Source organism: Copadichromis virginalis, linkage group LG22 (genome assembly GCF_057382275.1).
Source record: "Copadichromis virginalis isolate Kocher_CV1m ecotype Utaka linkage group LG22, C_Virginalis_male_GT1.1, whole genome shotgun sequence".
Taxonomy (NCBI): Eukaryota; Metazoa; Chordata; class Actinopteri; order Cichliformes; family Cichlidae; genus Copadichromis; species Copadichromis virginalis.
The window spans coordinates 31,258,541-31,286,114 of NC_140638.1; the positions used below are offsets into that span (position 1 = coordinate 31,258,541).

General features: G+C 40.7%; 1 long non-coding RNA gene across 1 annotated transcript; it reads right to left on the minus strand.

Annotated features, from left to right (window-relative positions):
- Positions 1–21,410: 21,410 nt before the first annotated feature.
- On the minus strand, positions 21,411–25,110 carry LOC146683663 (uncharacterized). The gene is made up of 3 exons (XR_014917380.1): positions 24,840–25,110; positions 21,612–21,669; positions 21,411–21,538 (listed from the first exon to the last, which is right to left on the minus strand). It is a non-coding gene; the product is annotated as an uncharacterized LOC146683663 (long non-coding RNA).
- Positions 25,111–27,574: the final 2,464 nt, after the last annotated feature.

The following is a 27,574-nucleotide window of genomic DNA, read 5'->3' on the forward strand; positions in this document are numbered from 1 at the left end:
TAACCCTGTTAGACCTGGGCCATCATCGGTAACTGTATTCTGCACTTAAAAAATAGTTTTTCAGGTCTTGGTCAGTCAGAGCATTGATAGCAGAGAAGGAACTGCTTTACTCTGCAGGAGATGAGTATTTTTATGGGATCAACTAAATCATGAAACACTGGATGAACACATGGTCGCTCACCTGAAAGAGCTCTAAAAAATAAACTCTCCCTGCATAACACCACCAACAACAACAAGATAACACCACCACCTTCCTCAAAAAAGAGGGTGTATTGTATTGTAAACGCACCCTCCTCCGCTGCTCCCCTTGAGCTGTCAGAGCTGCCACTCTACTCTGACGTCTATATTCTCCCTCATGTCCTCTCACCTCCCTCATTCCTTGCCTTTCTCTATCATTGATGGCCTGTTCCAGCACTGCTATCCAAGCCTTGTGTGGGGGGGGGGATGGGCAGCGGTTGCTTTGCACGTTTTGAATCAAACTGAAATATTCATGTATGTGTGCCTGTGTCTCTGTGTGAACGCGACTTCACGTGTACCCTTTCTTGGTCCGTGTTTACATATGTGAGTCTTTAGGATGAAGTGGAACTGTGCGTAAAGAGTTCTGTATGTTGGGATGCATACTTCTGCATGCAGCTATGCATGTCCAGCATTTTGTTTTGTTTTTATCTCTCTCTTTTTTTGCCAGGTGATGCACACAGCCCTGTCGTTTGACTCGGCTCCCAAAATAAAACTCAGCACATCAATTACCCATGAAACGCTCTGCACACGCTCACATGACCGACCGACCCACCGAGGAGGAGGAATTAGCGGAACATGCTTCTCTCTTCTCCTCTCTAATGATATGCAGTGCACTCTGCCTCTTACAGATATCCCTTTTTTTGGCCTCATATTCACTTTGAAAATCAAAATACAAAAGCAGCAGTTGAATCATCTTGATACACGTGCGAGTATGTTGGAAGATTTCGATTTAGCCATGTTTTTGTAGAGAAGCACCATTTTGACGATAGATTACATGTCTTTGCGGTAAAACATTCAATCAGTGGTTTTTCCCATTTCAACACAATCACATTTATTCAGTCTTTCAGACACTATTGTTACAGTGATACGGTAAGTGCTGTTTTTTTTTTTTTAGGTGTCTGTCTCTTCATATAAGCCTCGTGGCTTTTCAGAGAGCTGTCAAGCGTAAGTTCGCTCCTCTCTTCAGTCTTTTCCCCATCTCTCTGAGGTTTACAGACCAGCTGATCCCCCTTTCTTCTGTCTGTCTGTCTTGTTTTTTTTTTTTGCTTTGCCTCTTCCTTTCCAACGAAAAAACACACACATACACAGACACACACACGTACTAAAAAAAAGCACAAATTGACATGCACACCCCCCAATTTCCCACCCTTCTCTTCTCTGTGTCCCCCAACCTCCCACCCCTCTGTGCCCCTACCTCCCCCACCCCATCGTTGAGTCGACCGGAGGCAGCAGCCAGTACATGTATAGCTGGTTGCTATGTGGGCACCATGACAACCGTCATGAATTCGACATGGCGCTCACGTATCCAGGCGGATGTGAGCTTGTGTGGATGCAGCGCTTCAAATGGCGCTCACGTATCTAGGGACTGAAACTCTCAGGGAGGGGGTTTGGTATAGATATAGACTTTTCCTCATTTAATACACTGTGTGTGTGTGTGTGTGTGTGTGTGTGTGTGTGTGTGTGTGTGTGTGTGTGTGTGTGTGTGCATGTGTGTGTTTGAAGGAATGTCTCCATTCAAACATCACAACATTGTTTTCAGCCGTGGAGGATCTTTATATTTGCAAATGGTGGGAGTTGTATTGATAATGTATTGTTTTAAACGTTGCTTGAAATTCACAACCTCTTACAAAAACCCATGAAAAATCACATTAATGACAAAAAGGATCAGATTAAAAAACTTACATTTCTTAAATGTAAATGAACAAGCTTACTCACTTCCCATTTCAAAATGTGCTCAAGAATATTTTAGGATTCATACAAAGTTATTTGAGACATCTGATAGTGATTTTTCAGCATCTGATTTGATATGTTTTGTAATTTGTCTTAAAACAACAAAAGGAAAAACCATCTGCAGTGACTGAAAGATAATGTTTCAGCTTCCCAAATCCTTCTTTGCTACACTGCGCATGCAACAGCTTACTGTAAATTTGCAGGGAATATCTGTGTGATCATCTTCATTATGCACATTTGTTAGCCTCTGCGAAATGTGGGAGTCTCCATCACTTATACTCCTACATTGCACTTGTTAAAAGTGAACTCCAAGAAGCTCTGCTATCTTATCCGCTCATTTTGACGTTATTGTCGTTGAGTTTTCTTTCAGATTTTGCAGCTGCTTTGTAGTGAGAAGTCTCACACTTCACCAGGCAATAACTGTTATTTAAAAACACACACACGCACACAACAAGTGCCTTTTTTTATGAAGGTTGCCGAGTATGGCTCATTCACTGAACGGGCCGCCTGGTGGAACAGTGACTAAAATGGAAGTGGCGTTTTCTGTGCCTCGTTTCTGTTTTTCAGTTTCAGTTCAGAATTTTTAGACCAGGTTCAATAACATCGGTCTTCACTGACTCATTCGTTTGGCTGTTGTTTACCCTTTCATTTACACTTCTGATTAGGTGGAAGGAAAACTGTAGTTCTCTTTAATTAAACTGGAGATAAGGCTAAAGAGGCTTTCGCATTTAAAGATAAGTGTCACTTATTTGTTGAACCCAGGTTTGTTTACTTCATAATGGCTCAGTCCAACTACTTCATTAATTTTTAATTTTAGATCAGAGATTGATTGGATGTAGTTGTGGTGACCAACTGGTCAACTCCCCCAACCTCATTGTTGCTTAGGGTACCAAGGCAGTTGCACTGATCATCTGGTGGGAGGCAACCTATCACTATCCAGCTTGGTTTGCAAATAACTACCATCTAATTCATAAAGGAGATTGCCAGCACATTGCACTCAATCTCACTCAGTCTTTTTAGAAGAAGAAACGCGTCTTGTTGTATCCTCATTTTGAATTTTTCTGAATTTTTGATTCATACCAATGAGTTTCTGGCTGCACTCTTCATTTAAATAGTTAATTTAAATTAGAGCTCATGTTTAATGTAATTTCTGTGTACATAGACAGGAAAATTTTGCAGTGTTTGCCGATTTCTCATAGTCAGTTGTCACGTTATGACAAATACTGTAGATTGCATGTAATTGCCCACTTGATCCTATTCACTTGCAAACAGACTGACTCTATCTTCTTTCCACTGTCTCGATGGACTAAAGTTGCTTTGAAGACGACTGACTGCAAGTGGTCACAGACTTTGATGTAATCTTTGAAGCAACCATAGTGTGACTGTAGCGTCATCATAACACAACAGGTTTTGACAAGAAAGAAAAACTATTTTGAACCTTTTTGGTTCCTGGAAATCTGAGTTCGGCAGTATAACATTGTGGGTAAACAACTTTAATTCCATCTTGATTGTCTAAGTTTACACATAAAATTTAATTCAAGTTTTGTCTCTTTTATTTTAAAACTCATGAAGCTGATATTTAGCTATATAAATATATTAATCACCTTTTTGGCTTTTATTTGAGCTGTTTTTAGGGTGTTATAGTTTATACGTCTGCTTGCATCCAACAGTTTCGGCATCACGTGTTGAGCAAGCGGTTCTGTGCTGATGTCCGTAGTTTTGACTGTGATAATAATAATAATAATAATAATAATGGATTGGATTTATATAGCGCTTTTCAAGGCACCCAAAGCACTTTACAATGCCACTATTCATTCACTCTCACATTCACACACTGGTGGAGGCAGCTACAGTTGTAGCCACAGCTGCCCTGGGGCAGACTGACAGAAGCGAGGCTGCCATTTCGCGCCATCGGCCCCTCTGGCCATCACCAGTGACTAAAGAGACTTTACAGTATAGTACACCAATTACACCAATCACTCTTTATGTGGACTTAAGGCTCAAGCTGAGTGTTTTTGCCATCACAAGGTTGGTATGGATCTGACTTCTAGGGTCACATCACGCTTATCGGTTAATTAATGGTCATTAACAACACATTAGTCAGGCTACCAGCTAGCCTGAAAAGGCATCAGGGAAGTGTTTATACTATGCCATAAATAGGGGTGTGTGCAGCTAGTCGACTAACTGAAAAATTGTTGCTATTTTCACTATTTGATACAGACTTACTAGTTATTTAATCCAGTTATTAATTTTTTAATTAGTGCCCAATACTGCTAAATTGTTAACTCCTAAATATTATGGAGCCATCTGCCACCAGACTGCGCATCATCGCAATCCTAATCTAGGCATCATCTTTCCACGGACACAAGTAGAAATAAGCTTTCTCTGAAAGGTGGATGCCTTAGCTGAGAGGCTGAGAGGTTCAGTCATTCACAAGGGGTTTAAATTAGAGCTCCACATTGAAAAAAACAACTAAGGCTTTTGCCTCCTGGCTAAGGTGGGCGGGCTTGTCCTACTGGGAGGAAGCCCGGGCATAGAACCTGGACATGCTGGAGAGTTTAGATCTATCCGACGGCCTGGGAAAGGCTCAGTGTTTCCCCAGATCAGCTGGAGGATGTGGCAACAGGGAGGTTTGGGCTTCTCTGCTGCTGCCCCTGGATAATTTATTTTTTTGCTGTTTTAGATTTTAACTTTTATTGGAGTGGCTGTCATGCGTTTTCGAACAGCATGCATCATTCATAGTGCACGGAAAAACGCGCCACATTCCTCGATCGCAGTTTTAGTTTTTCGGATGTTGATATGTCATATTTTAGTAATACGTGAAAATCTTTTTTAGACACATGGTTTCATATCATATTTAACATCGGTTTGTCTGCAGTATAGGGGGTAATCTCCATAATGCATGATTCGTGGTGCTGCACAGTTAAGAGGCATAATTCATTAGTGAAGAATTTGATAAATGGTTTAAAATATCTTTGTTTTTAGTTTCTGACATTTTACATTAAACAGTTTTCAAATTTGCTATCTTAGTTTCTACGACTCAGTCTGACTAAGTTTTCTAAAAACGTAGTTACCAGGAACATCCCTAGTTATAAACTTAAGTCTTTTTTGCAACCAGAGGAGTCCCCTACTGCTGACCTTGGAAGAGAATGCAGGATTCCGACAATTACAACTTTGTCTTCTCTTTTCAGATTCATATGCTGAAAGATGACACATGTATCATTTATATACAGTCTGTGTGTGTGTGTGTGTGTGTGTGGTGGAGGTGGGAAATTTTTGATTCACTATCCAAGGAGACTCTAATATTTAACTTTATAACATCTTTCAAAGAGTTGATGTAGTTCTTGCCTGTCTGTGATCACCTCTTAAACACACCTCACTCAGAAAAAAAGATAGACATTTAAATTTTTGCATCAACCCAAAACCGGAACCAAATTTGACCAGCTAATAGCAGAGCCAGAAAAAAAAGCCAGACCAGCCCAAACCTGTACAAACAAGCCAGTGCCCATAAGCAGCAGCGGGCATATTCAGAGCAGCTCAGGCCATGTGGCAACTGTTCTGCTTTACTGTAATCTGTCTTTATGCCAGTCCTGCCAACCAAGGTCCCCTCCATCCACATACCCCTCTTACCAGAAGGGCCAGCAAATAGGACTGACAAGGATTAACATAATAAGACCTACACACACACACACACACACACACACACACACACACACACACACACACACACACACACACACACACACACACACACACACACACACACACACACTCATGCGTTTAATGATGCTTGCACCAATACACCAGGAATTCATACATGGCTGTTTTTACAGGCTCACTCATGATCAAACACAAACAGCCGCCCACACAATCTCACACACTGTTTTGCAACATCGGGCACCCAAGGAATTAGAGGATACAGTTTGAAGGTTGGAGGCCTTATGGTCTAAATATAAACATCTCTCTCCTCAGCATTGTTATGTAAGTTATCAGGACGCAGTGGAACGACACGCTCAGGATAAATGCGCGAAAAATGCAATAAAGGCATAAAAAGATGTTTTCTTTGTAAATTCTTTGGTTTTCTACTTTTAAAAGTAGCAGACCTGGCTCGTGGATGTCAAATCCTCTGCATGCTAAAAACACATGATTGTAATGACACCTACTTCTTACAAGCTTGGATATGCAGATTTGTTATGTGCAGAAGCTAAAGACCCTCAACACACATTTTTGAACTGATTCCCAGTTCAAAAATAATTCTTATTTACCTTCCACTGTCTGAAATGAGCTTGAGTTCAGCTTCTTTTACTGTTTATTCAGGTCAGCATTCTTCTGATTGGCTCTCCTTGAAAATCAAAAGGTTTGAGCAGCAGTTGGGTGGAGCTTCTGCGCTCACAACCATAGCAGGGACTCTGAGCTGACCAAATTAGGGAAATCTAGGGTCAAAAGAATACGGAAGTTAAACACACACACACACACACACACACACACACACACACACACACACACACACACACACAGTGGGAATAATCATTGCAAAAGCTTACAGGAAAAGAATAAAACAAAAAAATTTAATTAATTAAAACACACAGGACCTGCATCTTTTTCTGCCTCACAACAGTGAAGATTTCTTGTGTTTTATCCACCTTCCATTGTAATGTGTGTGCTTTTGGAGCGTTTGCACAGCATTTGACCTTAGAGGGCCACCGTAGAAATCCACTGTCTTTGACATCATAGAGTGAGAAGTAGAAAACTGTCTTCAAAGGAGTATCTGGAGAGGTCAAAGGATGACCTTTTGGCTACTTGACAACACTCTGACCTAAATGTTTGAAACTTGGCCATGTTTAAAATGAGTATCCACCATACTAGCATAAAAATATATATATCATATAATACTGCTTACAGTTTTTTCTGATTGCTTAAGCACATTTTTTGTAACTATTGGCTAATTTTGCAAAACTCTTCACACAAATAAGAAAACCTGTCACCCAATCATCAAAACATTGTAGTTCTCTTGCAAAAGCAAACACAGCTAGATTAACTCTTCACACCTTCGTAAAAATGGTGTTTCCGTATCAAACAGTACACACAAGCCATCATCTACTAAGCACACAATGCGCCAACTGCACACTGATGGTATGAATACAAAACACATCTGGCTTTTGCTTTCTCTGTGCACAAGGTAGGCTATGTCAGTTTGAGCTCATACTTCTGTCATAGATCCATAAGCATAGAGGGATCCAAACTTCAAGTACTGGTGTTTATTCAAACACATCAAAACAAACACAAGTGTTTATTTCCAAGTATAGGATTATTTGCAACCGCCATAATGACTATATGGGTTACTTGGTCTGCAGTGAACATGCTTCCTCTGCCCCCAGCATCTGGTCATCTAGCAATTCTGTAAAGTAACAATTTCAGTATTTTTACATCAATGGTATTGGTGTGTTTCTCATTGGCATATGGCAGTGCTACAAATCTTAGTGCGAAGTGACTGTACTAACCGATTCTCATTTCAAGATGTCCTTATGGTACTTGCTACAGTGTAGCGGCTCGAGTTAGGCTGGACCCGTTGGCCAGCTACCCTCAGGGTCATTCCACGGTTGATTACATGGTCCACTATTGTAGCTCTGATGTCATCAGCAGTTCTATTTCTTACTCTTCCTACCCTTCCTCTCCCCCCTCCTCATCTTCCTCTTGCTCCTCCTTGTCCTTGTCGTCCTCTTCATCCTACTTCTTCACCTCCACGTCCTCTTCCTCGGCCTCCTCTACTTCTCACTCTTTCTGCTCCCTCCATTGTACTCCACACACACAGCTTACCTGTATTATAGTGCTTAGGCTGATTGCAAAGTGAACTAATTATCTAAAAAAGTTTTCACATGTGAAAGTGTGCCAGACAGTTGGCAAATTAGTGTTAATGATAGCCATACATGTGTATACTTTTGCTAGGAGTGTGTTGGAAATTTGGTAATTGAGTGTTGTGCAGTGAATTGTGCCTACAGTTTTGCAAAGTGTGTGTTACAAAATTGCAAACTGAGTGCAAAGCAGTTTTTGTGCTTTTAGTTTTGCAAACTCAGTGAGTGGTTTTGCTATAAGTCTGAATAGTTTTAGAGATTGTGCTACAGGAATCACAGTTAGGGTTTAAGCATTCAGAAAAAACTGTAATATGTTTTTCTCCACATACATGAAAACAGGAGCAGTCTACAGGATTTCTTCATGTCTTTAAACCTTAAACAAATAGATGGGCTCACAAGGATGCCGCCAGTCCCTCACCTCTCCTGCTTCCTTCTCACGCACGCTCACATACACACACTTAGCGGTGAAATGCCCTTGGGTTTGCTTTGTCATTATCAAGTGACAAATGACCTTGTGAGCGACGGCTGCATTAAAATGGAATGTGTTTTTCAAAGCTGGAGGGAACAGACCTTGTAAGTATCAGTCAAAGATGTGGAAGTTTAGGGGGAAAGTGAAGCACGCTCGGTACTACTGGCATTTAAGTAGTATTTTTGTAGTGCAGTAGGTCAGATCAGTTGTTTGTTTCTTATTTTTTCAAAGACTAATTCATTCCTCCAGAAAAAAAAGTTATCATTTGAAGCACTAGAAGCATTTAAAACATTAATGCAACAGCTATTTTCTCTGGTCTCGTCTACATCGGTTGTGTCTAAATTACAGTTTTTCTCGATTGCTAAAACACATTTCCTGAAACTACGCCTCATATCCTCACAACAGTAAACACAAATCCATAACATCTCACTCAATTTCCCAAACATCCTATTTCCAGGTCAAAATGAAGCTCTACACCCAAAACTATTCACTCCTGCTGAAAAACCAAACTTTGCCCACAGACATCAAACACAAGCCCTCAAAAACACACACACTACAACAGAGTTTTGCACACTGGTACAATTAATTCAAAACAATAGTTCCAAAACAAATAGGTTGCTTATGGTTCTCCCCTTCAAAACCCTTGTCACATGATAAACACAAAAGACGCAACCAATGTATGTACAGTGGCACATTGTCATTCATGTACTATACAGTACAACACACACCAGAAACATTATCCCACCTCAGCATCTTGTCTTTGGTCTGGGTCAGGCCAGAGAATCTCATCCACATCACAGGCTATATTGGCCCCAGCCAGGCAGCGGGGGTAAAATCCTCTTGCATGCCTGATCCACCCCTGGCATGCATCTACTGATATGTCTAGGCAGGCCTCTTCCATGGCCTGAAGGAGGTGAACATGGACATAAGGTTCTCGGTCATACACTTTCCACCGCCATGCCGAAAATAACTCCTCTATCGGGTTTAGAAAGGGAGAGTATGCAGGCAGAAAGATATTAGAAAACCTTGGGTTATTGGTAAACCAATCACGAACCAGAGCAGCGCGATGGAAGCTGACGTTATCCCACACAACAACGTAGTGAGGCTGCTCTGGCTGTGCTGGTTCCCTGTAGTCCAGCTGGAACATATGTTGTCTTAAACCATCAAGAAAAGCAAGGAGAAGCATAGTGTTATAGGGTCCTAGTACGCCATGGCGGTGGAGTACCCCTCGTTGGCTGATGGCTGCGCACATAGTGACATTCCCCCCACGCTGACCAGGGACATTTACAATAGCCCGATGGCCAATTATGTTCCTCCCCCTTTTCCTTTTTTTGGTCAGGTTAAAACCTGCCTCATCCACAAAGATTATTTCATGGGGAACAGGCCGTCCTTCAATCTCAAAGATTCTCTGCAAAACACATAACACAGTAGAGTCAATCGGTACCCTGAACCACAGTTCAAGAGTGCTGAAATGGCAGCATAAACTGCCATGCTGTGATGGTACACAATACTTTATACAGTATCAAAACTCATTCCTGAACATATTCCACACGTTGGTTTTTCACTCTGTCAGAGTTTCGTTCGAAAGGGACTCGGTATGCCTGTTTCATCCGGAATTGATTCTTTCGGAGGATGCGGTCAATTGTGGAGAGGCTGATGGCATTTATGCCTCGAAAAAGATGATCATCCTCAATCACTCTCCTTTGAATCTCTTGCAGGCGGATTACATTATTTGCAATTACCATGTTTACAAGTTCCCTCTCTTGCTCCTCCGACAAAAGCCTTAACCTGCCTCCACCAGGTGGTCGTCTCTGTGTCCTACAAAAATAGAAGCACTCATTACTGTAACTGTCACACAGTCATTTTACAGGCAAATAATGGAAACATACTGAAACTCAAGACACATAAGTTCAGTAACTTAAACGTTACTGTACAAAGCAGTCTTACTGCAAGTACACCTACCTGTTTTCCTCCCTGAAGGTTCTGATGATGGAGGCAACAGTGAAGCGACTCAAATTTGGTTGTACTCGTTGCCCAGCCTCCCTCATAGTCATCCCATGGACAAGGACATGGTCAACTAAAGTGGCTCGAATTTCATCCGAGACTGACTGTCTTCTTGCCCTTGCTCTTCCCCTTCCTTGTCGCCGTCGTTCTCCACCTCCTTCACCACGTCCTCTGTCTCCACCACGTCCTCTTCCTTTGCATCTCTTTGGATCCATTGTTTCAAACCTGAATGAGCTGACTTTGGCCCTTTTATCTATCTATCGCAGGTTCTGATTGGTGTGTGCTAAATTTTGACTCCTAGTGTTTCCACCTGGTTAATTGTGTGCTAATTGAGCTCAAGCTATGCTGACTTACAGTTTTTTCTGAATGCTTAAACCCTAACTGTGATTCCTGTAGCACAATCTCTAAAACTATTCAGACTTATAGCAAAACCACTCACTGAGTTTGCAAAACTAAAAGCACAAAAACTGCTTTGCACTCAGTTTGCAATTTTGTAACACACACTTTGCAAAACTGTAGGCACAATTCACTGCACAACACTCAATTACCAAATTTCCAACACACTCCTAGCAAAAGTATACACATGTATGGCTATCATTAACACTAATTTGCCAACTGTCTGGCACACTTTCACATGTGAAAACTTTTTTAGATAATTAGTTCACTTTGCAATCAGCCTAAGCACTATAATACAGGTAAGCTGTGTGTGCGGAGTACAATGGAGGGAGCAGAAAGAGTGAGAAGTAGAGGAGGCCGAGGAAGAGGACGTGGAGGTGAAGAAGTAGGATGAAGAGGACGACAAGGACAAGGAGGAGCAAGAGGAAGACGAGAAGGGGGGAGAGGAAGGGTAGGAAGAGTAAGAAATAGAATTGCTGATGACATCAGAGCTACAATAGTGGACCATGTAATCAACCGTGGAATGACCCTGAGGGTAGCTGGCCAACGGGTCCAGCCTAACTCGAGCCGCTACACTGTAGCAAGTACCATAAGGACATCTTGAAATGAGAATCGGTTAGCACAGTCACTTCGCACAAAGATTTGTAGCACTGCCATATGCCAGTGAGAAACACACCAATACCACTGATGTAAAAATACTGAAATTGTTACTTTACAGAATTGCTAGATGACCAGATGCTGGGGGCAGAGGAAGCATGTTCACTGCAGACCAAGTAACCCATATAGTCATTATGGCGATTGCAAATTATCCTATACTTGGAAATAAACACTTGTGTTTGTTTTGATGTGTTTGAATAAACACCAGTACTTGAAGTTTGGATCCCTCTATGCTTATGGATCTATGACAGAAGTATGAGCTCAAACTGACATAGCCTACCTTGTGCGCAGAGAAAGCAAAAGCCAGATGTGTTTTGTATTCATACCATCAGTGTGCAGTTGGCGCATTGTGTGCTTAGTAGATGATGGCTTGTGTGTACTGTTTGATACGGAAACACCATTTTTACGAAGGTGTGAAGAGTTAATCTAGCTGTGTTTGCTTTTGCAAGAGAACTACAATGTTTTGATTATTGGGTGACAGGTTTTCTTATTTGTGTGAAGAGTTTTGCAAAATTAGCCAATAGTTACAAAAAATGTGCTTACGCAATCAGAAAAAACTGTAAGTTAACATTATTGCATGCTAGTGCTTTCTAAATGACTACATGGTGTAAGCACTGTAAAATGTAGGGATTTGTGTGTAGAGTTTTGCAGTAGCAGTTCACCAAATTTGAGTCATGTGTCAAAGCAGGGAATAGTGTTTATAGTTCAGGGAAATGGGTGAGCTTTTTGAACAGTAGCGTTACGGTTTTGAAATTTTAGTTTAGAGGCCTGGTTATAGTGTTTAAGCAATCGAGAAAAACTGTAATGCACTCATTTCCATCACCCTACTCCCTATAAGTGACTTTCTATGTACAGGAGTCTATAGGGAGCTCATCTGCAACACTTTCAGAAACTATCATTTCCTCATTGCTGTTATTTAGGTCACTGCTGTCACACAATAAAAAACAAAACAAAACAGCGTCAGTATGGTTTTAGCTTTTTTTGCTGTGTAAGTTAACACAGGACCAAGATCACAATGAAATGTGTTTGATGAGATGTAAGACAACTCACTCAGCATCTGAAAAATCAAATCAGATCAGATCAGATCAATAACTGCTGATTAAATAAACAGAGATGTGCATTTTTAAAGGACAAAGGATCCAAGCTAGTAAAGGCAGGCAACTTACAGTTTTTGCTCGTTGCTTGAACACTATAAACCCATGCTTAGACTAAAGTAACACAACTTGAAGCTTTTGTTACCATACCCCAAACACATGTACCCATACCTTAAACAAAAGTGCTGCTTTGCACTCTGGTTGCAATTATGCAACACACTTACTCCTTTATGCAACACACATGGTCCTGCATACTACACTCTATTTCATACATAAGACACTTCGTTCAAAAATGAAATTTCAGGGTGCCATTTGGAAAACACATGTATCCAAAATACAAAACACATCGGGTAATTGCAACCACTCAAATATACACCTGAAGGCACTTACTTGCAAAACTGAACACCAATTAGCCAACCGCAAAAAGCCCTCAGTTTAGCCATTTCAAGAACTTTGCAAGCATGGATGGAGGTCAAAGAGGCCATGCACGGACCTATATTTCTGATGATATAAGAGCAACTTTGGTGGACCATGTCATCAACCACGGCCTGACTATGAGGGAAGCTGGGCAGAGAGTCCACCCACATCTAAGCCGCTTCACAGTGGCATCTGTAATAAGAAAATTCCGACTAGAAAACAGGTCTGTCTTCATCTCACTGCCTTCTACTCTACTCAGATGGTTTTTATAGTACTGTTCTACAGTTACCATATCAAGTGTGCAGGGTACTGCAGGGTGCTAATGCTCCTTTTGCAGCCAAAGTGGTAGTTTCTGTGAAACATACCATGATTACTTATATTGAAGTACAGTGTTGTACAGTGGATGATACAGTATATACAGTAAAGTACTGTAAGAAAAATAAGCAAACCGATGACAATATGTGGTTGTATTTCTCTAGAATGACTCGAAGACCTTCTGGGGGAGGACGCCAACGCCGTTGTGGACCTAGTGAGGGCAGACAATGCTATGCGTCTCCACCAGCTACGAAAGCAAATACTTGCAGACAGGCAAGTGTTCAACAACATAAACCATGTGAGCATCACCACCATCAGACGCATCTTGGGAAAACACAGCATCACCATGAAGCAGCTCTACAGAGTCCCATTTGAGAGGAACAGTGACAGGGTCAAAGGACTTCGAGCTGAATATGTACCATATCAGTACCACATGAATACATTCTGAGAGCTACACAGGTACCTGTGTGATGGGTGAGGGTTCTGTATGTGTAGCACTGTAGTACAGTAATATGTTCTCTTTTTTCTTTTTTTTTTTTACAGAGAATCTTGGCCATGGATGGAGCTGCACAGCCTCATGAATTCATTTTCATTGATGAAGCTGGATTCGACCTGTGCAAAACAAGATGACGGGGTCGTAATGTAATTGGCCAAAGGGCAATTGTGCACGTTCCAGGGCAGCGCGGGGGAAATATCACATTGTGTGCCGCCATAAGCCTTCGAGGGCTTCTGCATCATCATGCAAAACTAGGTCCATACAATAGGCAACATATACTCACATTTCTAGATGCTCTCCATGATATAGTTGTACAGAACAGACCAGATCAGCCCAGGTTTGTGGTGATATGGGATAATGTCAGTTTCCATCGGGCTGCTCTGGTCCAGGCCTGGTTCTCCAACCACAGTCAACTTGAAGTGGTATGCTTGCCCCCTTACTCACCATTTTTAAACCCTATAGAGGAATTTTTTTAGGCTTGGAGATGGCGTGTATATGACCGCCAACTACATGCCTGCATGCCTCTTCTGCAGGCAATGGAACAGGCCTGCGGCGACATTCAGGTGACAGCAATCCATGGATGGTTTTGACATGGAAGAGGATATTTTCCCCAGTGCCTAGCGGGAGAAGACATTGCTTGCGATGTTGATGAGGTCCTGTGGCCAGACCCCAACAGACGGCGGGATCCATGAGCCCACGTATGCACAATTGTCATGATTTTTTGTTTACAGTATAGTGTTTTTTCTATTACTGTATTATGGGTTTTTTGTTTTTGTTTTGTTTTTTTGCTTTATCTGAATTCATGGTACTGCAATGTACAGTGCTGCAATGTACAATATTGAGTAGGCCTATTTGCTTTTTTGGTTGTTTGCAAATGTGTCTCCTGAAAATATGCCTTCTGAATGAACAATGGAAATCAAAGACTGCAGTGCTTTATATAAAGTAGACTAGTGTGTTCCCCCTGCTCTGTAAGTGTTTGCATATGATGCAAGTATGTGTCATTTTGTCAACAGAGTTACATTTTGACAAAGGAATGTCAGGTTTTGATAGCAGAGTTTAGGTTTTGAGAGTAGAGTTTCAATTTGGTGCAGATGTGAATGGTATATTTCCCAGTGTTGTGTCATGTGTACTTGTGTTTAGGGTTTTGGCACAATGAGCAAAGTTTTGCAAAATGTGTTCAGGCAACGGGCAAAAACTGTAAGCTGCACTGTTTTACCCTCCTCATGTCGCATATCAAACTCATCCTTCTAATTTGGCAGTATATTTAAGCTTCAACCCCCCCAAGTCCCTCTGGCTTCAGTCACACAGACTTAGAGATTGGTTGGTAACCTCTGGAAGCCTCCAGTTGCTGGGGGAAAACCAGTATTCCTTGAGTAGTTGATGAGTGGTGGAGGTCCCTCGCTCTCACTGGGTAAAATTACTCGCAAAGAAGGGGTTGCAACAAAACACTAGAAGACTGATGAGGTCATCCATAGTTTACATGGAAGAGGTTGATTTGTCTGCAAACTCTGCAAACAATGACCAAAAGGATAGCTTCAGTCTTTCTGTGTTGTATTTTATATCTTTCATATATGTTTTATTGTCTATGACAACTTTCTCATGATGCTAGAATGGAAAAATTAAGCTAGAAGCATCGCCTCACTTTAGCACCGGATGCTTTGACCAACAGGTGTCTGGACACAGGGAACTGTAGCCATTGTATTAGTCAGTCTATTAGACCTAACCACTGTTCATTTGACTCACTAAATCTGACCTATCCACAGTCTTTGAAGTGTATTTAGAACCATTTTAAGAAATTTTTTTTCCTGCCAATAACGCAGCCTGAACAAGAAATTTATGTTTCAGTTTTGGCAAGTGAAAAACTTCGCATTGCTAAATGTATACAAATTTGATACTCTTTGTTATCAAAAGCACTGAGAATAAGTTTGGTGAGATCACAGTTCCATCTTTTATGTATATAGCAGTAGATTGCTAAGTTGTAAGCATGTTGGAATTTTTCATTAAAGGATTTTGTAGGACCTTAAGTAAAGTGTTAAGCTTTTGAGTTAATCTCTGATAGCAGTTGGTAGATATCAAGTCAAGGTCTTCTTAAGCTGCCAGTATGTTTTATTAGAACTGCTTATCAGACAGGCAGAAAGCTTTTGAGGCAAACGCCCCATATATTTTTCCCATAGCTGTATGGGAATCTTAGAAAGCATTACCCACTCCTTAGTGCATCTGCATGTCCTCGGACAAACTGCATAACTGCAGTGCACCCACCATAAACGGTATAAAACATGGACATAGCTTCTGGGTAGAAAAAATTAAACTAATGTGGACGTATCTTAAAAGCTCAGCCTATCTAGTTGTGGAAAGTCTTCTGGTTCTTTGGAAGTCTATGGGAGACTGGAAAGCTGCTAGCCAATGAGCAGGCAGTTTCACTGCCCAAGATGGTGACAGTGAAAATGCTCATCTTTAGGAACCAGTGGATGACGTCACAGTAGCTGCATCCATCTTTTAGACTGTTGATGGTCACGCTTAGACACATTTAAACGCCACAATGGGTAACTCTCATCCTAGTGCCAGCAAACCGGGCACAGAAAACCATAGAAGAAGAAGTGACTACTCTATAGATTGATATCATGAGTGCATTTTGTCTTGGATGAAATGTAACCTATATTATTTTCTTAGGGATTATTAAAGTATTCTGATTCTTATTATTTATTGCCAGCAGAGCACAACGATTTCAGTGAATGAATAACAGACCAAATCCACGGAGAACCACCAGATATCAACCTAAATTTAAAGCCACATTTTGTTGACAGTGACAGTGTTTCTATAGAGCTGCTTTTCCCTCATACACAACACAACATATAATACCACTCAGTATTTCAGAAACATTTGCTTTTAGGGAAGAAAATTGCCCTTTTTGTCTGGAGGGAGTGCTAAAACATAGAGAACAAGATGCTTTTACAAATGTACCCACCTTGTTTTGTGTTGATGCTGGGTAAGCGGTCTCTATCTGCTATGTGTGAAATGGCCAAAAGCTCCCAATTAAGAAAACTAAAACTTGAATTGAGACTGTTTTGCCCCGCTGTCTCAAAGATCAGCAATAACCTGTCAGCCTCAGAACAAAAGATAGTAGTATCTGTGCTTTACAGCACAACAACACACTTTAACGGAGAGCTACAAGAATCCCATAAAAAAACAAGAAAAGCAAAGCTATATTTTTTTTAATTTATATATGAAAAGGGTTAAAAAAGAAAGAAATGTTTTTTGCATTTTCAGTACACATCCCATCATCTTTCCTTCCTCCCCCTCCTGTGGAATGTCCAGTCTGTATATCCCCCTGGCAGGACACAACAAACCTCACTGGGAAACAGGACGGAATTTATGGAATTTATACAACAGAAAGGGAAAAAGAGAAGATGAAGAAAAAGGAAAGAAAATCCCACACAGGAAGAATGGCAGGGGAGAAAAGAAAGCAAAGAATGCCAAATGAAAAACTTCAAAATAGACTATAGAAAAAGTGAATTATAACACGTAAGCAAATGAAAGCAAGTCGGATTGAGATGATTAAATTAACTTAAAGCACAAGGGTCGCGTTTGGGAATGCGGTAAAGCGGATTTAGGAATTTGTACATAATTTGTAGGATGCAGACTCGCCCATATGCGCGCGCGCACACACACACACACACACACACACACACACACACACACACACACACACACACACACACACACACACACACACACACACACACACACACACACACAGAGAGAGAGAAACGATAGATGAGTGCAGTGCCATATCTTACTGTTCACGATCCCCTTTACTCGTTTGTGTCCCCGTCTGCCAAGTTAGCGCTACTGTGTACAAAAAGCTTCCATTGTTTTTCATATCCATTCAGCTGATCTTAGGGGAGCCTGGTGAGAGTCAGAACAGGGATCAGGGATCAGGGCACCGGAGGATTGGCACTTCTAATGGTGCCAAAACCTGGATAAACAATCCTAAGACTTCGAGGAGATTTCTCAAGAGTTGCCATCCCAGCTAAATTTTCTGGGTCATGTACTAGGAGGGTAAGAATCAACGCTCTAACCGACAGCTATGATACTGGACCTGCCAGGTGATTGCATGAGTAGTTGCTGATCCCTCCCCACCTGTTTTCCTCTGTTTCTATTTTTCACCCTTCAAGTCTCTACTTAAGTCTGTCATTTCTCATGCATTCTGAATTTACACATTCATCTCAAATTGCTTTATAATGTAACTGAAAAATACTCTGATAGCACTCATAAACAACAGTGGGGAGGAAGAACTCCATTTTAACAGGAAAAGACCTCTAAGCAGAACCAGGCTCAGGGAGGGGCAGACATCTGCTTCCAGGTGCAGATGCCTCTAGTAGGTCAAGTTAAATCTATGTTGTCCTTTTTTTGGACTGGTAATTCCTTAATTGCATGATTTGTTAAACGATGTAATGATTAAATTATTCAAGTAGACTTGATGCACGCTGGATTTTGATTCCTTTAATTAGAGAAACAAATGAGCATTCAAAGCTTACAGTAATAGGTGGGATTAGAAATGGGGATGTCAGCTCCTGACAAAGCTCGATCCTTTGCCACTTTCAAGCCACAGATAACCACAAAGTAATCGAACTCTTCTAATCGTAAGAATGTTTAAAAGTGTTTACATTTGACAGTCAGCTGGAAAATGTGACTTTTTGACTTTGCAGCATTCTGCTGTTCTGTGATCCAATCAACTCGGTGTTTCAAGTCAACCTGACATTATTTCCATATTTTCCTCAGTCACATTTGATTAAAAATAGGATGGTAACCACCGTGTGACTGGCAAAAAAATCAGTGTTTGTTCAGTGACCACATTGAATATTTTCACTTTCAGTGATCAGTTGCAAGTAGTTGCAGTGACCTGGCTGGTCACCCAGAGGCTAAGCGTGCCACACCCATAACCTCTGTGTGACCACTTTTGATCACAAGACAGTTGCGCAGTTTGTCTCCAAACACTTGCAGTGTGACTTGCAGTGACCGATTTGGAGTTTTGCTGTGCCGCCACCAACAGATTGCATGGAATTACCAACCTAATTCAGTTCAATAGCAAACTGAAGGCAGACTTATAATATATATCAGGGTTATATTATATAAAATATATATTATTGGAGATTTGTATCTATCGGAATTTCAGGAGCAGGACCACGCCTCCAAACACACTCCTTCCGGTTGTCATCTATATAGGTTCCCTCAGTTCTGCAAGCTGTTCATTCTCGTTTGCTTGCCCCACCCTCCCTCCTTGTTCTCAATTCTTTTATTTCTTCACTTCTATTTAGTAAATGGGGACCTGCCAGGCCCGGGAGCCGTCGCCAGTCCCCTTCGAGGTCTTCCCCAAACCACAGCTCAATTCATGTCCAAGCCATTCACCTTTACCTACTAAAATGCTGTCAAACCTAAAATGGGCCCAGCGAGTGAATATAAGACTGTGTGATTGCCATTTTATCACTGCCTTGGTGCACCAAAGTTGCTTTGAAGATGAGAACTCACTGGGGCAGGCTGCAGATGTGGTCCAGATTTTGGAAGCAACTATTTCAAAGTCAGCAGTTTATTAATCGCAATAACTTTGGTCATGCTGTGGTCTTCAACCGCTGTCTTCCCTAATGTAACTACAGCATTAATGTGGACATCTTTGCACTCTCTACTTCTGATGTAAGAAAAACATAAGTAACATTGAATCATTCAGACATATTTAAGATATGACAAAGATACACATTTTTTTAAGAGAGCACATCTCTTCAACTCTGTCCAGAAGGCTCCAAGTGTGTCACTAATTTACAGTTTTTTACAGCCGCTAGGACACATTTCACAATACTTAGGCCACTCTTGCAAAACTCTTCACACAATCCTCCTAACTGACCTTCAGCTTGGCAAAGCAGTTCATTTCACATTCAAAATGCACTACAACTACCAAAACACTTTATTCAGGTCTCAAATAAACTCATTCTTCCAGAACACTAGCAAAGGTTGACAGCCGACAAACACACTTTGTCACCCACAAAACAATGACCTAAAAAACACTAGCAACATGTAGCATTACACAGTGTTTTCTTGTGTAAAACAAGGACACATCTCTGTTTATAATTTCAATATATGTTACTGGAATGAATCAGACATCATGCAGAATTGGTTAATATTTGTTTATGTATTTTTATTTTTTTGCACTAAGTAATCCCAAAATACAAGAATTTGTATACACACCACCCACTGATACTCATACAATAGTAATGTTAATCTACTCGGTCTTCTCCATTTGGCCACAGGTTCTCATCCACATCACATCTTATGTCATCTAGGGCAATACACCTAGGAAAGAATCTTCTGGCATGCCAGAATTGAAGGAGTTGAAAAATTGAAGGAGTAACACCTGTGTAGATGTTCATCTACAATGAGAATCAGCTGTGACTGGTTAAACTGGATTTTTAGATTTAAAATATGTTTCAATAAAATATTGCTGTTGCATTTTGCTGTCTTTTTAAGTTTTGCATTGTGTTATTGTTTTGGCCATAAGTTTAACAGTTTTGAAAACAGTATGTAAGCACATGCAAAATGTCCTGTACGTACAAAGATTTTTGGCAGTTGTTGTGTCTGAGTGAGAAAATAATTCATGAAATTTGAGAGATGTAGTCATTGAATGCATTTGTGCCAAAACAATGATAACTGATCCTCAGTTTAGCCCACATAGACTTCTGTTGTGCTCACTGTGTGAGGAGTTTTGCAAAAGTGACCTAAGTATTGAGAAATGTGTCCTAGTGTCTGTAAAAAACTGTAAAAGAAACCAAACACAACTGGACCAGTTTCTCTACTGGTTTCAGCTGTGCAGTCAAGCACACAAAGTGGTGGCACACTGCAAAGTATTACAAGACCGGTAGAGGAATTTGTGCACAAGGACTATACAGGTTTATACAGAGTTCGCGCCTGTGATATAAATTCACATCAACAGAACTTCACAAATTGACGTGTTTAGTCTTTTATTTTGAAAACTTTCTATATTCTTTATCATCTAGAACCCTTTTGCTCACACATTGAGATATTACATTTTATTGTGCAGAGAAGATGTCATTCTGGTCTTTTTTTGTTTAACTTCATTCATTCTATATAAAGATCAAACAGAATCTGAGTGTTTTTGCTTTCTGTTCTCTCTGCTGAGAAGGTGATTGGGTGCAGACTCCCATCTCTGCAGGACCTGTACACCTCCAGGACACTGGGGCGTGCAGCTCGGATCTCAGCTGACCCTTCTCACCCTGGACAAAGTCTGTTTGACCTGCTCCCCTCAGGCAGGAGGCTCCAGTCCATTCGCACCAGAACCTCTCGCCATAAGAACAGTTTCTTCCCCTGTGCTGTTGGACACATGAACAATAACCGTATGACTGTTGCCACCACTAACACATGACCCTACGCTGTGTTCACTTCATCATTCCATGTTTGGCACTGATCACCACCTGCACTCATCTTTCTACTTAGCACTTTTAATTCTTATTCTTATTTTTATTTTAATGTCTATTTTAGCGTAATTTATGACAGTATGTTTGCACTGAAGCACCGCAGCAATTTCCTAATGTTGTAAACCTGCTCAACATTTGGCAGTAAAACCCTTTCTGATTCTGATTACCAAAGTTTACAGCTCTTTCGATTTTATAGGACTAATCTGTATGCTGTAATGCTAGGACAAGAATACATACATAATTCATGTGTGAATCATGAGTCATTTATTAAGTAATGGTGATCACTTGTGTTCTAAAACAGAGGATAAGAAGAATGTAGAGGAAGAAGGCTGAGGAAAAATGGAAGGCCCCTTCAGCAAATGATAGCCTCAAGTCCTACACACCATCTGTGAGAGGAAAGATGCCTCAGGATTAAGTGTGTCTGTGCATTTTCTTGCATTTCTTTGAGTTTCTTTGTACCTTTGTCCTTCTCAGAACCCTTCCAGATTCACATGGCAGCGAACCCTTCCACGTGATGCTGAAAAACACAAAAAAGATAGATGAGCATTTAGTTCATAGGATAGGAGATGGCCCTGGGATATCATGAGTTTTAGTGTTAACAGTGTCATGCTGCTACAACTGAGAGATACGAGGAGCATTAAAGGACAGTGATGATTATGTGTAAATGTCACCGCTATCAGAAACACAGTGCAATTACATCTGTAATAGCATTTCAGCATAGTTGACAGGCAGTGCCGAGCAGCAGCTGAGTGTCCTCATTCAGTATTTGACTGTGATCCCATTTTCATGCGGGTCACAGTTGTAAAAAAAAACAAAAAAACCCCCAAAAGCACGTCTTTTCTACTACAAATACATTTGATTTTCAATGAGCTAGGATCTCAATTATGTTGTTTTTTCTTTCTCCACCTACTACTTTCCTTCAAGAGAAGGCCACACACAAAAAATGCAAGGGCTCTGCAGGAAAACAAACAAAAACAGTGTCTGTGCAGTGGTTTCTGCTGCCAAACCTACAGCCACAGAGCTCCTGCTGCAGCACAGCCTGTGGTCTGTGTTTGTGTGTGTGTGTGAAGGAAGGTTAGAGAAGTGACAGACGAAACAGATTCTGATTCTGGTAACTCTACATTTTTGCAGCAACCACTGGCCACTGTTAGTGAAGCTGACTGGGAAAAAAATGTCAAGAATTCTCCTCAAATACCAAAAGAAAAAAGGGATCACGTTGACATCTCAGGTCTAAGATCTACCTTCAGCTGATAGTTAGTGATGATTAGAATAATCAGTTGTAGCAGAGAAATCCAGAGAAAGTTGTGCAAGTTGAGAGGATATCACTCTAAATAAGAACAGCAAACATAAAGCTGTAGCAAGCAGCTAGGCTAGTCAGCTTTGGATAATTAGCACATGTTAAAAAAAACAAAGGGAAGCTAGCATGCCAGTAATACACCCGGTCAAAATCTGACTGCAGAAAGAGCTGTAACACAAACACATACAAAAAGAAAAGAGAGTTTATCTTTTTCATCAATTGGCTATCTCTCAGCTTTCCACTCTATGAAACAATGCAATTTTGTCCACACTGTGCATCTTCTCTGAAGTATTATCCAAGAGTTTCCTGGTATAACCTTGAATCTCAAATCGGAGTTCAAATAAAGTTCAACAATGCAAAAAGCAGTCCTAGATATTTGGTTCTTAAGAAAGGGAAGTCATGGGTGGAAACCCTGGGGCATGCTTTGCAGCAGTTTTGTTGCTTTTGGTCTTCACAAACATTCAAATGTCAGGGCAATAACATTCAAAGAAGGGGAAAAAAGAGACCAAAACAAGCTAGCAGCATAATTATCTATGCCAGTCAGATGATCTTTGAAAGTAACAAATATCCAGAGGGGAAAATAGTGGTGAAGCATGCCTTTCAATGGTGAACTTGACACGCATTTTGGCGATGAACAACTTCTCTTAGACATGTCTCAGCTTCTTAATTTACCCCAGTGTTGAACAAATTTCTTAACCGACACACCTTAAGCCTAACAAACTGTTTGTCACATATAGAGATGTTGGATGAGTAAAGAATATGCTTCCATAAGGTGTGACTGGTGCTGTTTATATTTTTGTATCAGCTCTGAGAAGCATGTGGAAGTAAGTCAGCAATCTGCTTGTTTGTAACACTGATAAAAACCACAGGGCCAAAGCTATTTCTGTCTGCAAGTTCAAGGACCAGAGACAGAAAAACTATACAAAACAGCCAAAGTGCTTTAATTGTTAACACTGTGAATTTGTGGCAAAAATAGCAGATCTTCAAAACTGACAAGGACATAAAGTACAAACTAAAAAGTAAAAGTTTCATACCTTAAGCAAAATTAACCGAGGATTAGTCCCAATAATCGAGAAGTCCTGCAACGGATTTATGGCTCCCTGAGAATTGTGGTCATCATGAAATCAGTCTGCCTCTATGTTTCTAGTAAAAAGCTAAATTGTCATCACGTGACTGTGGAGGGTTTTTGGAATGCATTTTAGCAGATGCCACTAGCTAAATCCCTGCTAGTATATGATTGGTCAAAAGTACTGCAAGTGGACTACAAAGGGAAACAGGAAATGTTTTGTCCTTTGCCTACAGATTCTGTGGATTCACATGCAAAGCGAGAGAGTGTATATCCAGAGAAGAACTATGATGAGCTTTGCAAGCTAGCTGGAAGCTCAGTAGTTAGCAGTCAGCACAAGCAACCCGTTCTCACTCCCAAAGCGTAACATTTTACGCTAGGTGACAAATCGTCACCATATTACGTTTTCGGCTACCCACCACGTTCCTAAATGACGACCTCGGAAAAAAGAGGACATATGAGAACCGTCTGGACTGAATCTACACATGTTCGCTCTTTTTCTTCAAATCGCTTAGAAACACGCTATTTAACATCATTAAAGTCCTGGTTAAGGTCAGGAATAAGGTTATGGTCAGGGCTAGGGATAAGGTTAGGTTTAGGGCTGGAATACAGGGCTGGAATGTCTATTACTGCGGGAGCGTCATTGCACTGGATTCCAGCCATAACCCGCCGCGTACCATAAGAACGCCGAAGGTCTCCTTTCGCGTTCCTCAGGAACGCCGCGGGACGTGACAAAACGTCGACATGTTACGCCTCGGGAGTGAGAACGCTCTGGCACAAGAGGTCATGAGTGTTCTCCCCATGATCGTGGGAGCATATCGCTAAATGCCTTCTGATCATTGGGCTTACTGACTTGGTAATATTTAGACTCAGCTGCAGTTTGATTAGACACTTGAAAAACAGCATTAAAACAAAACTACAATCTTTAAACAGAGCGATTTGATGCCTAAGCCAAATGGGCAAATGAGTCTGAAGATGCAAGCCCCAATCCCAGGGCATTTACAGAATCTTTTGAATATTTCTGATTACAAAGATAGATAAATATGTAAAAACAGTTTAGAAAATTAACATAGAAAATATGATCTTCAGGCTCAGCCCTCTGCCTCGATACAAATGCATTACTTGTGGCACTGGATCATTAAATTGCTTCCTATTGAATAACCCTTTAAGAAGTTTTACATTTATATCGAAAAATAGAATAAAAGATGGAATGACTATTAAAGTTTATTCACAGTGAATTTGTCACAGCAATGGTTTTATTGTAAATGTTAGTGAGATTTAAAAAGAAAACGTTTTAGCTCTTTTCACACCTTTACAGATTTACCTTGACTTGTTTTCAGCAAAGGACTTTTAGTTTTTGATTCCCAGTGTATGCCTCCACCACCAACAGCTCTTAATTCATCTTCCTTTTCCATTTCAGTGGAAAAAGCACAAATGCACTCAACCGAATGCTTCTTTTGCACAGCGCTGACTCAAGGCCTGCGACACTCATAGCTTCTATTCAAACTGTACATCAATCAGCAGGATTCAGTGGCTAGGTAAAAGGCAGAGGAGTGGAGACCTGAGAGCTCTCGTTGGACTTCAATGCCACAATGGTAAAACTGGGTCACTGGGAAAGAGTGCACAGCTATGGAAACCCCACTGTCTCCGTGGTAACCACAGTGTTGACACAGCTATTACCTCCTCATCTCAGCAAATACACCATTACAGGAAAGCGGCATGTTGCACTGTATGCAGGATGGATCATAAAATAATCTCATAGCATGGCTAATTCACCATTACATTCACCCCTCAGTATTTAGTCTTTCTCCCTGCTACCGGTATCGGTGAGGAACCGTGAATCATTTTAACATGTAGCAGGAATTTATATTTAATACAGTTCTGTGAAGTGAATTGTGAAGTAAACTTTGATGTGATAAGTCACATACAGGTCCGTACTTCTGTTCTGAACATTGTAAATTTAATCTTCAAAGAAGCAGATTTGTGGCCAGATACTGTTTCCAAAATTGCTGTTGAAGTGACTCTGAACGAGATGCTTTTATTGAGTGATTAAGAAGTCAGACAACTATCTGAAAACAATCTGAAGGTTATACTGGAGGAGGCTTGTCCATCCATCTTTCAAGTTGTTCATCTATTTTCTTTTGCTTATGTGAAGTCATGTGTTTTTGTCAGCAGGCTATGCAGAATATTCCAGATTTCCAGTATTGTTTTGGAAATCTGCCATGAGGTTAGAATAGATCAGGTCTCTCAGATCTCTCCTGGATCTAACATTTGGTCTCTTCCCAGTAGAGTGCACCTAAAAAGGTCTCTCCACATGTCCATGCTCTTTATCCCATCTCTCAGGCTGAATCCATCCTTCATGAACGAAACAATCTTCAGCTGCTTTTTTCAGTCACTAACAAGACCTGCTGACTTTATAGGTGAGGTTTGGGACATAGACTAATGTATTGCACCTACATTTCTGTGGATGGTGTCCCAATCCCAATCCCAATCCCAATTCAGGAGACTTCAGTGGAATTCCTCAATTTGTAAAGAAAATAACCAAAAACAAGATATTTTAGGGTTGCTTTCATACTTGAACTCTCTGCTGTACTCAACTCTAAATCTCTTTAATGTGAACGTTCAGTGCAATATTCTTGGGTCTGTTTGGAATAGTGTATAAATCAGAGGTGTGGACTCGAGTCACATGACTTGGACTCGAGTCAGACTCGAGTCATTAATTTTATGACTTTAGACTTGACTTGAAAAAATGTTCTAAGACTTGTGACTTGACTTGGACTTTTACACCAATGACTTGGGACTTGAATTGGACTTGAACCGGTTTACTTGAAAAGACTTGATATTTTACCCCAAATATAAAATTTAACATGCATATTATATAGAGATTGAAAATGTGACGTCATTCACGGGTAGAACCGCAAAGGATTCTGGGAACTCGTGGCAAGCGGTACTAGCGCACGCAGGCTTTCAATTAAAATCAGTTATACAGCGATAAAAAGAAACACAAAAATGTCAAGAAGCTGTTGTATTATTAACTGCAATAGCCGGTCGCATGACAGCCACGGGAAGCCGACGGGTAAAGAGATCGGTTGTTATCGGATTACGTCGCTGAAGAGAAATTGTTCGAGCCATGTTTCCGAAGTAACAAAGAGGCGACTGGATTGCAGCCATTCAAAGACCAAATATAACGTCCCAGAACACTCCAGCTCACAGGTTAGTCTGCTCCAAGCAGTTCCACAAAGGTCAGTCTGCTGTTGTAGTTAATACGTCATTTTTCTTAACATAATTGGTGATATAGGTTACAAGCAAGTCTGGCGCTGAACAGAAATTGTCGCGCTATGCTCCTTTGTTTATTGTGCATAAATAGTGAATTGTCCTGACACAATATTGCGTTTCGCTTCTGTTATTATGGTACATTGACAAAAACATATACTTTTATTCACAGGATAAAACAGTTGTTTTGTATCACTAATTGCCCAGTACGATTACAGCATACAGCATTATTGTCACTGCTACATTTCTGTGATGCTACCAGAAATTATTTCCACTGCTAATTAATTACCATTGAGCTCAAAGGTCCTATTAATAAACGGTTAACGAATGTGTATTTATGACGACGATTTGTGAGACTGGTAAACTTATGATACGTACGATGGTCTTTACTTTCTACACGGTGCATTTCAAGGTCCTGCACCCATCCGTCGGTAAACTGTAGCTGGGCTTGTTGCAGTGACCAGAAGTTACTAAACTTCATGAGTGTATGCACTCACTCCAAGAAGCGTATAATTATAAATATGCATATAAATATGCTACGATGAGATAGCTGACTTCATCTAACTAGCAAATGTTTTCCAGGCTACGTTGGTGATGCAGTTTTTTTTTTAAATGATATTTTTTAAAAAATATCATTTATTTATGTATGATATTGTTGTCATGCGATTTTAAAGCCAGTCCTACAACCGCATCCAAGAATAACATGCAGCTTATCTCAGAACTGTCGGTGAAAATTATTCTTGGAGCTAGGTTTAATTGAGCTGCATTTTAAAGAGGTGCAATTTC